The following is a 17,039-nucleotide window of genomic DNA, read 5'->3' as shown; positions in this document are numbered from 1 at the left end:
TCTCTTTGATAGAAGTATTCAGAAGAAAATTTGCTCCGAACTCAATTTTTTTTTGCTTCGGACTATCTTCTCTCTAAATACATAGGATCATTTTACTTGTCTTTATTTCTGATTACCCCTTGAGTTTTAAGCTGTACAGTTCATCTTATTCATCACGATTATCACGTTCAACCATCATCCGAATCTTTATTTCAGAACTCACTTCATAATGGAATTGCGGAAATCCACTACGGAAAGGTAATTCTCTCTGTACTTCGAAATTTCTCTCAAAACCCTCTCCGGAAGTTTTCTCAACTCTTGGTCCGGAATGTCTCCTAAATCTTTTTCTGAAAGTTTCTTCGAATCTCAAAAACGCTTTTGCTCCAAAATTTTCAAATCTGCTCCAGAATTTCAAAGTGCTCCGGATTTTTCAAATTTGCTCCGGAATTTTCAAAAGTGCTCCGGAATTTCAAATCTGCTCCGAAATTCAAAGTGCTCCGGATTTTTCAAATTTGCTCCGGAAATTTCAAAAGTGCTCCGGAATTTCAAATCTGCTCCGGAATTTCAAAGTGCTCCGGATTTTTCAAATTTGCTCCGGAATTTTCAAAAGTGCTCCGGAATTTCAAATCTGCTCCGGATTTTTCAAATTTGCTCCGGAATTTTCAAAAGTGATTCGGAATTTCAAATTTTGCTCCGCAGTTTTCAAATCTGCTCCGGAATTTCAAAGTGCTCCGAAATTTTCAAAAGTGCTCCGAAATTTTCAAAATGTGCTTCGGAACCCTTTTTCAAACATATATGTTCCGGAACACAACTTTTACCCTCCGGATCATACACCGTCCAGAACAACTCTTCCGGAATACCAAAAGGTAATAAGGCGAAACGGGTTTCTCAACGGTTACTTTTCAGGAGGATCCTTATCCGATCATCCTCGATTTGCGCGACACGATTGCACGCCCATTAAATTAGAAATCGAATTGACGGTTAAATTCTCCATTTTTAGCCCCAATTTGCCTTGCTCTTTCACCTCACCTGTCAAATCTCATTCCCAAACATTAAATGCGACCCGATTGATCTCAGACCCTCATCATTACCTTTTTGAACCCGACCCATCTTTCCCTACCTATAAATACTCTTTCAAATTCCCTTTTACCTCTTTATGCTCTCTCAACTCTCAAACCTCCAAAAATCTCCCACTGTTCTTCGTGTTCATCAAGATTTCTTCATTCTTCAACAATGGAGTCTTCAAAGAACCCAACTCAAGCTGCATCAACTCCCAAGAAATCAATCGCCAGGAAGAAATCATCAAAAGGATCAAAGGGCTCATCCTCATCTACCGATGAAGAACCCTTTCTTAGGGATACAACCCAACTGTTCTCCCTAAATCCTCTAGACTACGATGAATCGATCAGGATAATGATTGAGTTCATTGCAAATCATCCTCTCTCCATTCCACTTACCAAAACCCCTGATCCTCCACTCCCACTCACTCATCTTCATCGCGCATTCACAAGCATCAAACTCGAAGATGGAGTTCTATTAACCACCATTGTTGGTGATCGCACCATTCCTGTCTACAAATCGACCTTTCTCAAGGCGATTGGTATCACACCTAATCCTATAGGTTTCGAAGTTGTTGAACCAACGACTGAAGAGTTTCAGACGCTTCTAAACTTCATTGGCTACACGCAAGACTTTCAAGGGAAATGATTTCAAGAAAACCGCTGTTTCTGGGCTCTGGATCGTTGTTATGCATCTCATCATCCGTGGGTTATCTGGCAAGCATGGAGGTACTGATACCTTGAGCAAGGATTGGCTGAATGTAGTCTTCAGCATTTACTCCGGACGCAATAATGCTGTAGATCTTCCTGAAGTCGTGTGGCAAGACTTCTGCAAGTTCGCCATCAAAAGGAAGCCGAACGAAATTTCAAGCCCTAGATTTTGGGCTCTGACGATTCAACAAATCTTCAAGGAGATCAACGTACCAATTCCGGTTAGCACCATTCCTCCGGAGGTATGTGTCTCTTTTAAAATAGTTAAGGCATATAGAATTCCGGACCAATCATATTTTGGTCCGGTCAGACGTCTTCCGGACAACATGTTGGCCATCATTCCTTCCGACTCTCCCTATTTAAAACAACATCTTGAGACTTCGGTTGTGTTCGACCCAACACAACCTGCCCCGGTCTCTGTTGAGCCTTCTCCGGAAGAGGCCGATCCTGCTAAGTCCGGACCCAAAATCAAGAAACTAGCCAAACGAAAGGCTTCTCCTACCAAGCCTAAGGCCAAAAAGAAAACCAAAGTCAGTGTCCCCTCTCAACAGGAGGGCACCCATGACATTCCGGCTGATTCTGGCCGTCCGCACACCCCTCCTACCCACTCATCTGAGGTACCCCTCAATGTTTCATTATCACAAGCACACACTCACGGGGAGTCTCCACATCATCCACCCTCACCCTCCCAAAAGGGTGATGCCGGTGTTGAACAAAGTTCCTTGCAGCCCCCTGGAACAAACTCACGTGTCAAATTTGATATTCCCATTATCTCTTCCATACACACACACACTCCGGAACCATTGTTCCGGACCCCAAGCATCCGGAAGGAGGAGCAGTCTCTCCAACTTCCGATGCCACAACTGGTCTGATACCCGTAATGCGTACAGGACGACCAGGCACTAATGATCCTCTTTGGGAAGATTATGTTAATAGGGCCTCATCTCGGCGTCCGGACCTTTCTCGAGCTCAAGTGGAGTCCACTCTCATCTCCATGAGGAACATGGCCATCCAAAGCAATCTGCTCTATGTCCCTCCCACTGACGATGATGCTATCAATGAAATCACTTCGGAGCTGCCAATAATCACCACTCATCAAAGCATCTTCCACACCAATCCGGAAGAAGAAATCTCTGAAGAAGTCATGTTGGAAGAAGAGGCAACAACCATTCCGGATGCACATCTCATGACTTCCATTTATTACCAATCCAAAGCATCCGTATCCAAGTCTGCTTATGAGTTCAGATCCTCTTCCACTACCACTCCGGACGACGGTTCCAACTCAAACCTTAAAGAAGATGATGATGCAACCAAAATGGGTCCCTCCTCAAATCTGAACGTACACCAACCTCCTCCGCAACACTCTGATTCTGATACAGAATCCTCAGCTGGTGACCACGTTGACCCCTTCGCTCTTCTAGACATCCGAACAAATGTCTCTGACACCAAGTAGAAAGTGTCATCTGTAGAGGCATCCGTAACAGAGCTACACTCAAAATTGGACCAAAAAGTCTCCGGACTTGATTCGAAACTTGATGCCGTTCTCCAGTCTCTCACCCAACAGTCCGGACCATCAGTTGCAGAAAGAGAAGCCCACCTTGATCAGCTAATCTCCATCCGACTGAAGCACACAGTTGAGCAAATTGACTCCAAGTATGACACTTTGGTGGAAAATTATCTCAACACCATCTACTCAATGCTCAAGGTTCATGACGATCTGGTGTCTACCATCAACGACCTAATCAAGCATACCAATGTTCATCATGAGAAACAAATTCAACGACTGGAAAAGGAGATCCGGAAGAAGGATGAGATGAACCTCATTATTCAACAAGTCCTCATCAAACTCCTACGCTCAACTTGGAACATTGTTGATGTTCCGAACAAGAAGTTTGATGAGATGATTGCCATCCTCAGCAGCACATTCAAGCATCTCTCCGAACAAGCTCCTACTGCCGCAACCTATGACACTCTCACTCTTCAACTCTCCGCATGTCTTCAGAAGGTTTTCTCCAAACTTGATGATATCAAGGAAGACTTGACGCTTGCACCGGTCTCAAGATTCACCGATGCAAGAGGGGGAGAAGGCCCAAGCAGAAGATGGAAACCAGCCTCGGAATTCACATTCAGGGATGAGGACTTGGATTCCGAAGATGAAGACGTTCAAATCGTCTCCGAAATCTTGGGAATCACTGAAGGAAGTGAAGGTGATGAAGATGATGAAGTATATATTCCGGATGAAGCTCCCAAAGGAGTTCTTGGTTTTCAAGCTCCAAAGTTGACCACTCCGAAGGAATTAACTGAGGAACAAAAGAGGATCTGGTCCGCAGTCTCTTGGCCATCCTCTCTTCCGGAAGCTTTTGATATGGCCGTCAAAATGGCTAAGGCAAAATAATTTCTTACAGCTCATGCTTTCCGAGCCACTCCTTCTGTGCTGTCTCCCACTCCCATTCCGGAACCAAAAATAGCCCCAATCGACCAGGGCTCTCCTCTTCGGAGCCCAGATGAAATTCCGGAAGAACCGCTTCCAACTCCCACTTCGGAATTCATCATTGATGAAAACATGAAGATGGTCATTGATGCGCTTCAAAGAGACAAAGGGAAGAAACCAATGACTTCCGAACAACAAGCCTTCCACTTCGGACCTCCTCTCAAACAAAAATATGGATGGTCTCAGGAGGAAATTCATAAGCCACTAGAGGATAGCATCCGGATTCAAGCCTTAAAAGACAATCCCGATCCGATGTGTGGCATCTCACCTCTTTGCCGTGAAGGCATCCTTCAAGCACAGGAAATCATCCCAACACTTTACTATGACCTTCCCACAAATGATACTGATCAACTGGATCTTCCTCTCTCTCCTTACAGCAAATTCTACACGAAGTTTGCTCCGCTCCACCCAACCGATAATCCGGAAGTGATCATCCGGACAGAGCGTGTGACAACCCGAAATTTCTATCTTGTACAAACCATTCACTTCAATCAAAGTCAGACTTGTTTCTGCTAATTTTTAGCACTGTTTAGAGTCTGTTTGTGCATTCTGAGCCTAGTGCACCAAAGGAATGAGTGAAAGGAAGTGCCAATTTAAGTTGTAACCTACCAAACAAGCCATAAACCCTCAAATGAGGAGTTTACGACCAGAGACCATGAGTTTACGGCCATGGTGACTGTAAACTCCATACTATATATATGGTCCTTAGTCATTTTTAATCACTTTTCACATTTCAAGCCTAGAAATCGGATTTTCTCTCAAGTATCTTAAGAACTTTCATCGAAATCTTCAAGATTGTAAGTGTTTCTTCCCTTGATTTGTTGATATCCTTCAATATCAAGTGAATACACATGAATTCATCCATGAAATCTCTTCTTTTGGTTAGATCATCAAGTGTTCTTCATTGCACCAAGAACACCAAGAACACACTAGTGTTTTTGAACCTTAATCACCCTTTCAAGCTTCTATATCGTAAGTACTCTCTCCTAAGCTTGTTGTATACTTGTAATACTTGAAGAACACTTAGAAAACATCCATTTGACAAGAACAAAGGGAGTTTACAGCCAAGACCATCTCCCTTGGCCGTAAACCCTTAAAAATGGTGCCATATTGACTCTAAACTCTTCTAAGAGCTAAACTTGTGAACTAGAATACTTCTTGGAAGACCATTAGACCTTGAAAGCATCTAGAATTCAAGAACAAAAGGATTTTACGGCCAAGACCATCTCCCTTGGCCGTAAACCCTTGTTAAGGGTGCATTTGTCGGCCTTAGACCCCCTAAAGACTTCTAAACTCTTGAGTACCTTCCTATGTGTAGTACTTACCAATTATGCTACTTGAAATCATCCAATATCCAAGATCAAAGAGAGTTTACGGCCAAGACAATCTCCCTTGGCCGTAAACCCTAGTTAGTGATGCATATGGACCATAACTTCTTCCTAAGGCTTGGATTTAGAGCTAGAACACTTCCTTATGGATTGTAAGACCTTGAAACACCTTTGGACACAAATCAGCATGAGTTCATGGCCGTAAACTCATGAGGCCGTGAACTCATGGCCGTAAACTCATTAGAATAGCCATACATCCTTAGTATACAATCGTATGTGATTGTAGTACTTCAATCCTAGGGTTTCCTAGTCTAATAGGGTGTTACCTTTCATGATTAGTTGTTTATTCACTAATTATATACATATATGTGTCATTATATGTTGATAGGATCCGTTGTGTTCAAGACTTCACTTGACGCTTAGCATCCTACACCAATAAAACATTTGAATAACTTACAACAGGTGAGTTCATACCCCCACATTTTCATAGTTTTTACTGTTTTAACGGGGGGAATACAAGTCTAACACAAAGATTTTGTGTTATAACAAATAGTTTCAAATGGATTACAGTTATCAAAACAAATGGTTTCAAACATTTTATCGAAATGAATTTCAGTATCATCAAATCAAGTGGTTTTAAGTGATTGTTTCAAAAAGACATCAAGTCACCAAAATGGATTTCAAAATATGAAACTTCTTTTAAATATTTTATAAACTTATATTTTTTCCACAAAAATCATACTAGTATATATATATATATATATTTATATAAATAAGATTTAAAAGATTTAGGACTGATAACCCACTTTGGTTCCTTTTCCTTGTTTGGATGTGGGATTACAAGTATCAGTTATTTGTCCGAGTGTCATTTAAATTTTACTTATATATATTTGTATATGTATACAAGTATAAAATTTTGTTCATTTAGTTTCAATTATCCTTTGTAACATGTTGAGCAAAGGGTTACATTCATGAATATTCCGTATCAAATCAGAAAGTACATATAAGTTATAATAGGTATAATTTATGATTCAAAGAACATTAATTCACGATTCAAGTATACTAGAGTACATTGTTTTACAAGAACAAAGATTGATTCAAAACTATTCAAGGATATACATTCTTTCAGATACATGTTAAGAGTACTAATTCAAGAGCATACTATCAATCATTTACTTCAGAATGATTGGGTTTTCATAACTAATATACATGTAACGTTTATATGCTTTAATGAGTCAAGTAGTACAGATTGTTTAATTCATTTAAACAATATAGTAAAGTCCTGATATTATAACCAGAGTCTCCAGCAGGGGATCAAAACAATGTGTATATAGATCTATATTGGGAATGACAACCCCGCACTCAGACTGCTAGCTACAGTCAGGCATACATGCCTGTGAGTGACAATTATTATCATCAACTTTCAGCGCACTCATAGCGTTGGGTCAGGCCACCTAGTCAGTATGGTTATAATAACTCAATTAAAAGATATTAACAATACGTTAGTGTATAATTAACTAAACTTATGTACTATTCCAAAGTACTAGTTTACAAGATACAGTTTACAGTAATACATTACAGTTTACAATAACAGTTGATGAATTCAGATATACTCTCAGATACAAGTTTACTAAAGGATTACAAATACAGAACATTAGTTTACAAATAGAACAGTTTTATGTAACTAAAACTACTTTTCATATACAACAGAAAATATAGGGTTTTCTGGAAACAGTTACATATTCAAGAAACAGAAGACATTCTTTCAAAACATAAATACTTATGCACTCACTCAACTTTATGTTGATACTCTCTTTTCAAATTACTTGTATTCTCAGGGAACCAGCAGGCAGGTACACCCCGAGCTTTTGAGAAGATGGAGCTATTTATGTCTTGTCTTCTTCTTTTGTATAACTATTTAGTTTCAGTGTACGATGTTGAAACATATGTAAATACTTATACTTTTTAAATACAGTGGTTTTTTGTATTCTGATTACTATAATGCATGTGTTGTGATACTACAAATGAAGTCCTCCACCCCCGGACGTTTCCGCCGTCTGGTTTGGGGGTGTGACAGAGCGTGAAAGGCTCAAAACCTTCTATGCAAAGAATGCTCAACCCTTCAAGGAAGTATGGACAAGGAAGAGGATCACCAAAGTTCAAGGCTTTGGAAGAAATTTTTTAGTAAAGTTTGAGCTGAACTGTCCTCTATTTCGTTTCCATCTCCTCCGGAACAAGCCAACTCCTCGGACCGTTACTGATGCGGATTTTCCTTCAATGAATCCGAACGACATCCTTACCCTAGCTGCTTACTTTAGAGAAAATCAAAAGGATGACATCAATATGGGTGCTTACCACGCAATTCTCAGCTTTCTCAAAGATTATGTTGCTAAGTTCTGCCGATGTGATTACGAACTTGCACACCTCTACGGAACCGAACAATTCGTTGCCAAGATCGACTTTGTTCTTCCGGAAGCTGAAATTCTTGCAGATGGTCCGATTGAAGAACCGGTTCTAGGGTTTGTCTACACCACCATAAGAACAAACAAGAAGGACTTCTTCCGATTCCTTGATAAACACCTAGTACCGACCAAAGCTCTGAAGAAGTTCATATCCCGGGCGTCCAAGTCTGATGCTCCGGAACAGGTTAAGGCAAAGTTTGTAAGTCAACTGGCTTGGTACATTGCGGTGCGAGAATGGTTGTTCAGAGCATACACCTTCATCAAGGAAGAAATGAACTAAGCCTGCTGGATTGCTAAGTTCACTTAGGGGGAGATTGTTGGAACCTGAAAGTGAACCTCTAGCAATCCTAAGTACATATTCCGAAGTCTGTTGGTTCCGAAGGGAAAAGTGGTCCGGAACCTGTCCGGAGCTGAAGAGAAAAAGAGGAGGATTATTTTGAAGAGGAACACATTCCGGAGCTGATCCAGATGTCCGGAATGCATGCTGATCCGGATCAAACTTTCATCTCCGGAATAATACTTATCCGGAATGAAGTCATTTTGTCTTTTGTGCATTTATTACTTTTGTCTTGTATTTGATGCAACGTTTCATAGGACTTAGTCTAAAGTTGTTTTAGGACAATCAGAATGTCAGACTCATGTCTTTTGTCCGGTCTTATGTAAACACCTGGGTTAATTCACTGTAACATTCACTCCTTTAAATAGTAGCTTTCAATACAAGTCAATAACGAATCTTTTACTCACTTTTGGCATTTACTCTTATCATATTTAAAACATTCTTCTTGTTCTTCATTTATTAACTTTACCTTGATCATTTACTATTTGTTCTCAATCAATGTCTTGATCATTTGTTGAACTGATTATCTAAGACTTGAATGGTCTCTCCAGTCTCGACTTGAACATCCATTAGCAAGCAGACATTGATCTTAAGCATTCACTCAAGGTTTGAGTTTTCAAACCTTGTCCTTTGCATCGATCTTGTTCTCACAGGGTGGAATGTTCTATGGCAGTTCTTTGGATCGGAGTGTTCCTGCACGAATGCTGCTTGCTTCGTTCTTTGTGGAGCTCTTGAGTGATGGGAGTCAGCCACTAAGTGGATATGACGATATCTAGGAGGTGGATGGCTGGCATCATTAGGAGTTCCTCAGCAGCTGATGGCAGGGTGAAGTTGGGAACCTAGGAAAGCCTAGGGGGGAGCATAGGAGGTGCTTCGGTGGATATTGTGTTGCGGTATAGCGGATATTCGATACATCAAGGGGTAGGTGACTTAGAGGATTCATGAGGATTGCTGAGGAAAGTATGGATAAGTATGGAAGGTATTATGGGCCCGTACTACTGAAAGCACATGATCCATACTCGAATCAGTGAGAGTCTTGGAGAATATAAGAATCCTGAGAAAGAATTTTTTTTATTATGATTGAACCGTGGAGATAGCTGCTGTGCAGAATATGGATGAGCACGCAAGGGGAAGGACCAGGGTTTGGTCCCGGCTCCGATGGGGAGCTAGATAGCGGAGGGACTGCCATGATTTTGAATTCGCCTTGGATCTCTTGTATCAGGTGGCAAGGGTTTATCGTGCAATTTAGTGTGTTTTGGGATTTGACACTATGTCTAGGGAATAGTTTATAGTCAGCTTAGAGCAGAGGTAGATCCAACTACTGAAGTTCAACAGTTAGCGATTGAACTGGTGGGGGTGTCAGGGTGCGAGACCCTGAATGGTATGGATCTCAGAACCGGGGACGAAAGATTGATTAGGATTACCTCAGAGAGAGAGAAAGAGAGAGAGAGAGAGAGGTTCAGGTCAGGTGAAAATATTGGAGGGCCTCGGGCGGAGACCCAAGAGTTTGGATCAGCAATTGAGAGTCCAGCAAGGTCGGATCCAGTGCAACGGTTATAGAACTGCACGATAAAGTTTCGTTCCAAGGGAGTAGATTGTTATTGGGATTGGGATGAGGTGTTTCAACTTGTTCTCAGGGTGGTCGAGGGATCACATGAGGAGGAGGTCAGGATTCCTTCGGATGTTGTGGATATGCTATTTCGGCCACTTTCGGTGGATATTGGGTAATTGTATCACTTGGGTATTGTGATAAGTTGGATCTTGGGGTGGTTTTCCGCTATTGTGTGGGTTAGCAAGGGTTGTCAGATGCCATTCAGCATGTCGAGGAATCTTTGAGAGATCTTCAGACGAATGTACCACGTGGAGCGGAATCCGCATGTACCGTGATTGCTCTGAGTCGTTGTCGGAATCTGTTCAGTGATCTGGGTTGCTACAGGTGTAGCAGGTTTGGTCACGTTTTCAGTGATTGCCACTGGGGGCAAGCCCGTTATATTTGTTGCGATCAGAAGGGTGACAAGGAGGTCGACCGTTTGAGAATCAGAGAGGAGCAGTGAGTGCATCCGCTCCGACTATTTTGAGGATCACCATTTGACGAGAGGGTAGAGCCGGAGCCCAGCAGGGAGGGGCCCTACTTGCAAGGTCATATTGGGGAGATCGGAACTCCAGCAGAGAAGGGTGCGAGCATGGATAAGCATATCATTGGTTGTTATCTCTGGTGGTGGTTGAGTTATACGCACCTACAAGAAGAGCTATATGCCATCTGCATATCATGAATTTGGGTGGAATAGTACGGGATCATCTCCTGATATATCACATATTTTCCAGCATTTGAGTGCCATTTTGAGGATGGTCGGGGTTGGTTCAAGGGTTCGTACGAGGGGATTTTGACTGGGTTCAGTAACCTTAGCAATTATGTTAGGAAAGCCTCTCGGAGTTGCCGATGGAGGGAAGGAGAAGTTGCCGCTGAAGTATTGTGGGAGCATCCGACCTTTGGACTCCGAGATCTGAGTGTGATATCAGTGTGAATAGCTAGCGTCATTGGCATTGTTGGGACACAAGACGTGCGAGTTGGTTTTCGGGAATTGTGTTGTTTGGAAGGGTTATGCATGGTGTTCTAGCTTTGGTAAGCATCGGTCGTCAGCAAGGTGAGCATTGGAACGTAATGAGGACTGGGAATCCTGCAATTTTCGTGTGTAGAACGGACTTAGTTGAATTTAAGTGGGGGAGAACCGCATAGGTATCCGGGTCAGAAGCAAGGGTGAAAGTGTTGTAAGACTACGGGGGAGCCGTAGCACTCACTAATGTTCAGATAGGGTGAAAGTGATGTAAGACTGCAGGGGATCCGTAGCATTCACTAACAGTCAGTTAGGGTATAGTGATGTAAGACTACGGGGGAGCCTTAGCATTCACTAGCAGTAGAGAGTGTTGTAAGACTACAAGGGAGCCGTAGCATTCACTAGCGGTAGAGAGTGTTGTAAGACTGCGGGGGTGCCGTAGTATTCACGGATTCTTTCAGGTGATCTGGACTAGGGAAGGCTAGTTCGCAGGGTTGTGGGAGAGCCACAGCTTAGTTAGGATCAGGACCGGAGGTGAATGATCGATCAGTTATCCGGGGGCGAACCTGGACGTGTGTGGGAGTTCAGGTTGGAACCGGTTGAGACCGCTGAGCTAAGGGTTGGATCTTGTGATACAAGATCTTGTGGTCGAGTAGTGCATGTTTCTGTAGGGCTGCGGTTGGGTAGCCCTGTTATAGGATCTCATAAGCACCTGGTATTTAGACCGAGTGCAATACTGGAAGTCTCAGGGAATCGGCTAAGGGTATTTATTAATCAGTCGAGTAAAGGATGACGGGAACTCATGGGGCATTATGCAAATGAAGATTCGAGGATCTCTGGATAGGAACAGAGTAACAATTCGGATTTGGATAGGAACCCTAATCAGAATTCGTGTCGGATTTTGTTTCAGCGAAATGGGATGTGGGGCATCTAGATGACAAAGGCATCAAGGTCAGAATTCCAAGTTGGTGAACGGGTTGGTTTGATGGTGGTTTAAGTCATTGTGATGTGTCTCGGTTGGCCCTATTTGTAATAGAGCCACAACATGTCGGAATCAGGAAGCGGTAGGTCGAAGGAGACCGGGCATGATGTAAGACTACAACTATTCTGGTTGTAATTGCATTTTTGTGTCGGATTCAATGGCGACAGGTTGTCAGCCTATCACGATCGGATGGATCAGTCGGATGGAAGGAGATAGGGTAGTTATGGTTAGATGATGTATCCTTCAGAGGTCGCAGGGGACTGCAGAGTGTGGTTGGCTCAGCAATCGGGAAGGTGTACAGTGTTCCAGACAGTTGGTAGACAGGTTAGGGTCAGGGAGGTCCCCGATTGAAACCAATCATATGACAGCAAGAGGAGTAGGAGCGACCTCGGGAATTTTCGGTCTGTGTGTGGAATTGCTTGTTATTCAGTAGTCACAGTTGATAGGTGATTTCATTGTTATGAAGCCTCAGGGCATTGCAAGTGGGAAGTATTCTATTTAGACTGGTTTTCTGGTGGGACCAGTTCATTGATAATTCATTGTGGACAGTCTGTCACGGAGACAGACCACCCCGGGGCTTCAGCTGTTAGATGAAGCAGATATGATCAGGTTGCAAGTAAGTCGTTCATTCTTGGATATCGTGTTGCTGAGGGCGTCTCCCTGGAAAGGGATTATCAGGTTTCAGAAGAGAGGCAAGATGGGGCCTCGATATACAGGCCGTTCAGGATCTCGGCCCGGATGGGCAAGGTGGCGTATCGCTTGGGAGCCGGAAGAGGTGATGCGAGAGCATCACCTGGATGTGTTCGGGTCAGCAGACTTTGAGGATGAAGTCTAGTTCAAGTAGGGGAGACTTGTAACATCTGATTCATATATTATTGGGTTTGGTTGAATTTTAGGGTTGTGGTGCATGGACTCGGCGAGTGGGGAGTCCAACTCGTCGAGTGGAGGCATTTAATCGCGGTCACGGATCGGGATTGACTCGGCGAGTCGGAAGGCCTGACTCGGCGAGTCAGTGCTGTAGGGAGAAAACCCTAATTTTGGGGTTTGCCCCTATATAAACATCATTATAAACCCTATTAGCCTCCCTTAACACCATAGAAGAACATTCACGGCCGCAAACCATATTGTGTATGAAGTAAGAACAATTGGGAGCTTATCTTTAACATTTTGGGGAGGATTCCAAGTTTGAAGAGGAAGTATCAAGGGAGAAGTATTAGATCAAGCATCTATTTCATGTTAAGCATCTTTCTGAGGTATTAATCTGCCACCTTAAGCTTTGATTTCTTGTGGAAGATTATGGCCATCCTTGAGGAATGGAACCATGTTTGGATCTGGACCTATCAGAAGGATATGGTTCCAGATCTGAAACTTCTTAGGTCCCAAATGTCATAAAGTTGTCTCCTTGGTGCACCCTAATTCTTATTCGTGCATTAGGGACTTGTAAGAAGCTTGTTGATGTGGTCTTGGCATTATGAGACTTAGTATGAACGTAAAGTTGGCAACTTTATGTGGTATTATCACTAGTAGAGGATAGATCTGAAGTTTGGAACCTTGAGTCCCACTGGAAAAGGCCGTAAAAATAATGGACTAAGGGGACTCGACGAGTCGTGCAAGAGACTCGGCGAGTCGAGAGGGTTTCCTCGTTCACGGCCAATGGTTCAAGGCCAAGGGTTCACAACCAAGGGTTCACGGTCAAGGGTGTTCGGTTGGGAGTTTACGGTAGTAAACATCAAGGAACTCGACGAGTCTCTCAGGTGACTCGACGAGTTTGGCGAGTTAAGCGAGGAACCCGACGAGTGGCTAATTGCACTCGACGAGTCAAGGTCAATATGGATTGTTGACCTTGAGTACAGAAATAGACTTTGACCAGGGTTGACCTGAGGGTATTTATGGGATTGTGTTAAGCTAATCACCTGATGATTATGGGCAGTTGAGAAGGAGCAGCGTGTGGGATAAGTCTGATTTCAGCTTATCAGTTCAGCAGTTGAGAGGTGAGTCTTCTTACCATACCAATGGGTCTAAGGCACCAAGGCCGGCCCATTTTATGTTATGTGGTGCACTAGCTGTAGTAGAGATACGTGGTATGATAGTTAGCTTTATGCTAAGTGGCATGCTAGGGATTTTATGATAGTTGGTATGCTTGTTGTGTAGAGGTATGTGGCATATTTAGCAGTGATACGTGGATTTTACAGCTGATGGTAGAGATACCCTTTGTGGCTAATGGTAGAGATAGCCATTGGGGCTAACGGTAGAGATAGCCTTTGGGGCTAACGGTAGAGATAGTCCTTGGGGCTAATGGTAGAGATAGCTCGATAGCTAATTGATATGTAATACGTGGTAGAGGTAACTTTTATAGCTAATGGATATGTGATATGTGGTTGAGGTAGCTTTTGTAGCTAATTGTTCTGTATTATGTGGTAGATGTAGCTTTTATAGCTAATTGATATGTGGTATGCGGTAGAGATAGCTTTTATATCTAATATGATATGTGTGATGTGGATTGTGTGTGGCGTATGCTCTGGGAGACCCACTAAGATTTGTGCTTACGGTTTACAGTTTTGGTTTCCGGTTTCATCGATTTGGAAATGATGGGCTCGGATTGATCGCAGTGCACACAACTATGATTTCCGCAATGATTGATTTTGGGATGAACTCTGCTAAATGTTTTACTTAATGATAAATTGAAACGTTTGGAATAAATGGTATCAATGTTTTAGCTATATTAAAAATGAAATTTTTAACCTTTATTTTTGGGTCGTTACAATTCATATATGTCCTTTGACTAAATTTGATTAAAATTTCTTGATCTAAGCTTTTATATTTGAAATGAAGTATAAATTTCACTCCCTTAATTATAGCAAAACAACTTTTCAACCTTTGCAACTTTGCAAATTGAAACTTTTGTTTTCTATAATTAATATTGCTAGCTCGCAACACTTAACATACTAATCATGCTCCCAATAACATGATGATTATATCTTTACTAGCATAACACTTATGCTCCCACTAGCTTTGACATGCATTCAAAAATCAGCTGGACTTCTAGAAATCAATACTTATTGACTTCTTTCCCAAAGTTCATATTTCTTATACGAGACGCTTCGATAAATCTTTATCTAAGCTCATACACCCTTTAGAAAGCTCATTTGTTTGTCTAAACTATTTTCCAAATCTCACAATCCGAACTATGAAGAAGTATGCCGTAATCATAATCGAATTTGAGAATGCAAATATCACAGTTGCTATCTTCTTAAAATCTTCTTAGTGAAAGCGTTTCCTCACAATCATTTTCATGAATTGGAGAGAAACCTTATGACACTTAGATTTTATGGCGTATATGTTCCTATCCATGTGAATTTGTCAATTCCAACCATTATCATAAGACAAGGTTTATGACAAAATCAAACTCATATGGATTGAACTTGTTCAATCTCAATTTCTTGCCACCTGGCAGCACAAGTGCCCACCCTGTCTTCCAAGTTGTTCAGCAGCTCACCTACACAGATCAATGTAATTTCCATTTATCAAGGTGCTTTTCCTTTATGCATTCAGGGGAGAACTCATAGAACTCACATGCATAGTCAACTCAACTGGAATGGAACAGAAAACAAGAATATGTCAACACGATAGGTTATGAACCTTAAGTCGTGTGCTAGTGATGTACAATAAGTTTATTCTTGATTAGTTCCTGAAAATTTTCAAGATCTATAAGTCTCCCATTAACCTCTTGACATATATGATTCTCTTTTCAAGAAACATTCCTTGACAAACAAATATTCAAGAGTTAGTGTGGGTTCTTATCAAGACAAACACTACACACAATTGGTCTTAGTTGGTCTTTGTCTTATCCAAGACATCACACCTTACCAATTTCAAATGTGCAAGAGTAACATTTCTTACTCCATATTCGATTAGTGTTATAAACCTTCTTACAATTATGTCACTCAAGTCACAATCTTGGAGTATAATTCTAAGACTTGTTTTTGGAACGAAGTATGATTCACCCTTTTTGATTTAACCATTTCAATAATTTCCGATTCCTCTTCTTAGCCATACTTTTGCACTAAGGTGTCCTTAGAGGATCAATCGTGATATGGTTTCATAATCATTAAGACAATCATAAAACATGATAATCAAGTACTCTCCCTTCTTTTTAGATTGGAGAAACTTTTATCTTTCTGTCTAATTAATTCTTCTTATTCGTTCTACTATTCATTGAAACTTTTCCAATTACACTTAATCTTGTAAGTATAACCATATTTACTACACTTTAGTAAATCATAACGAATAGTCTTATCGTTCTTTATGGTGGACTTGGCCAGTACACATCAATGTGTACTAGTTTCCCCAGTCCTTCACTTGACTCACATCTTTATGTGAACAAGGAATTAGTCTAAATTTGCAAAAAATGAAGGTTCTCATCATCATGCAATACCAGTTGCATGATTCCAAGTTTCTGTCCAATTGAAACTTGGGTGATGAGAATCATTCCTTATTTGGTAAAATTTTTGACACTACCACAAATAACATAACTAAGAATCACATCCATTTTTCAATATTGCTAACAATAGAAACATACAAACATCAATTTTCACAAATGCCATTGCAAGGAAAATATAAATAAGACAAAAACAAATTTTATTATATTTATAAAAACACGGAAAAACTTGTCCTTATAATGCAATTACAAATGAAAACTATGTAAAATATTCCTAAGCAATCTATGATAACTCCTAAGTAGTAGCTAAAAAATCCGATCATCGAACCATGCGATCGAAATCCATCTCTTCGCGATCAGACTCAACTCACTCTTCCTTTAAGCTTCCTTTCTTTTCTTCGATCCTACAAAATATCAAAATGCAATCTTATTACATCATGTATTAAGAATCTACAAATAGGAACTTAATAGAGTTAGATAGTGGATTTTTACCTGAAGCAGAGTCATACATCTTGACTCTCCTATCTCTTAGATCTCTCAGGTAGTTAGCGCAGCTTCGTAACCAATGCCCCTTCTCTTGGCAGTATAACCACACAAACTCTTTGGGAATGACACAAGGGACAATCTCAAAATTTTCCTTTCTCTTATGGTCGAACTTTTTTACCATGGTAGATTTCTTTCCCTTAGGAGAAGAAACT

Source organism: Lactuca virosa, chromosome 8 (assembly GCF_052849685.1).
Source record: "Lactuca virosa cultivar CGN04683 chromosome 8, Lactuca_virosa_CGN04683_v6, whole genome shotgun sequence".
NCBI lineage: Eukaryota > Viridiplantae > Streptophyta > Magnoliopsida > Asterales > Asteraceae > Lactuca > Lactuca virosa.
The sequence above is the reverse complement of the archived record's forward strand: the minus strand, read 5'-3'. Positions refer to the sequence as shown.